The following is a 1,771-nucleotide window of genomic DNA, read 5'->3' as shown; positions in this document are numbered from 1 at the left end:
TATATGGTAAATTGGGTGGTAGTTATGGCTCAAGGCAGGTCCCACAGTTGGAGGCCCCAGCAGTGCACCAAGTCTGGCCCCGTCTCCTCTGCTTGAACCAAGCCCAACTTGACCCCTCCCCTAGCCTCGTAATCTTGTGCTTTGGTTTTGCTCCTGCCTGGCTAAGTCTTGAGCCTCTGGAAGGAGCAGCTCCACCTTCCTACAGTGCAGGTATGGCCATGACCAACTTTAAATTGGGCTTCATGCAGTTCTACAAAATGGTCAGGACGACCAAATACATACTGATAGATAAGCAAGACATGCCAGTGTTGGAGAGCTAATCAAATGGAAGTAGAAGCCGAGGGAAAGGGTGATAAATATTTGCATATGCCTTCAATAAAATACCTGGGAAGGGCTCTGCAAGGCTTCTAGATAAGCTGATGTGGGAACCACACAGGAAAGGTGTAGCCTGGACAACCTGCAGTTGGAAGCATAGGGCTGGTGACACAAAGTTAAAGACACGTTCAGCAAACAAAGGAAACATAATTTATACAGGCTTGCTTTTCAGCTTCTTTCCCAAAACCCTATGGAAAAACAATCCCTTGTCCTGGATGTGACCCTGTACTATATGCAAATGGGGATGTGGTGGAAGACTAAGAGAATTCCTCTACCTACAATGACTGCCATTATCATCCTTGTACAGTGACTGAGAAGCAGCTTCAGGAATTCTACATCTATGGGTGTGGTCAGATGGGATAATTACTGTGGCTCTGAGTGCCAGAAGAAGGACTTGCCTACCCTTAAAAAGAACCTTTGGGAGAGGAGATTTCCCTTCTAGAATGACCTTGAGTTAGAGTAATGAGGGCTGAATGAGGGGTAAAATCATAGAAAAAATGTTGGGGACAATTATAAACCAGAGAATTAGCTGGGTAGGGTGGGCTGAGTATATTGCTGTGATTAGAAATGAGACTACAAAAGACTTTTAACAGGAATTGCAGAGTGTTTATGAGCAGTGGGAGAATGAACTTTATCCATTCCTTCCTGTGAAAACCTATTTAATTCCACAAGATCCCAAATGTAATCATTGATAACTTACAGCCTTAAAATGGAATCTTTTCATTTCCTCACTCTTTCCTTCTTCCATGTGTTCATTCTTTCCTTCTTCCTTGCATATTCAATGTACTTTTGATAAAAATTGTTAAATTTCCAACTTTGATCTAGGAGCTACTTATGATTGATAGCTGCTAAGAGAGGTCAAATCAGTTTTCTTCAATGTTTTGAACCATTGGCAATAGAATGAGACAGAGAGAGGGCAGGAGGCATTTTGGATATACATTTAAATAACCCTCACAGAATACAATTTTTGTATCTTGTCTCTGATACATCCTGTACTCCAAAAATAATGCATCTTTACTTTACCCTTAGAGATGAACTAAATAATGCCTGTGTCTTCTATGTGCTTCAGATACTTTCTGCATGCCTATCGCTCTCTGTCTCATTCCACTGCCAAATGTTTACCTTGTTCATTGTAGCACTGAAATTCCAAACTCTCTGGATATCAGAAAACATTAGCCAGTTTAGAATGAGCTATATGTCACAGGTCATGGTGGATAGATGACTAACTTGATATTTCCTTTTAGTATGGCATTGTTCCCTTTAAAAACAATGACTAACTATGCTTGCTTTGCTGTGTTGTCCTTCTATGGCATCATCAAGACTTGCATAGAGATGCAGAGCTGGAGCTGGGGCTGAGGTTGGATTACATCTGTAATTTAAACAGGGGGGAAATGTC

At 41.5% G+C, this 1,771-nt stretch overlaps 1 pseudogene; it reads left to right on the top strand.

Moving 5' to 3' along the window:
• Positions 1–324: 324 nt before the first annotated feature.
• LOC113839144 lies at positions 325–838 on the top strand (annotated as a pseudogene).
• Positions 839–1,771: the final 933 nt, after the last annotated feature.

Source organism: Cricetulus griseus, chromosome 9, assembly GCF_003668045.3.
Source record: "Cricetulus griseus strain 17A/GY chromosome 9, alternate assembly CriGri-PICRH-1.0, whole genome shotgun sequence".
Lineage (NCBI taxonomy): Eukaryota > Metazoa > Chordata > Mammalia > Rodentia > Cricetidae > Cricetulus > Cricetulus griseus.
Note: the sequence above shows the minus strand (reverse complement) of the source record. Positions and strands in the feature narration are given on the sequence as shown.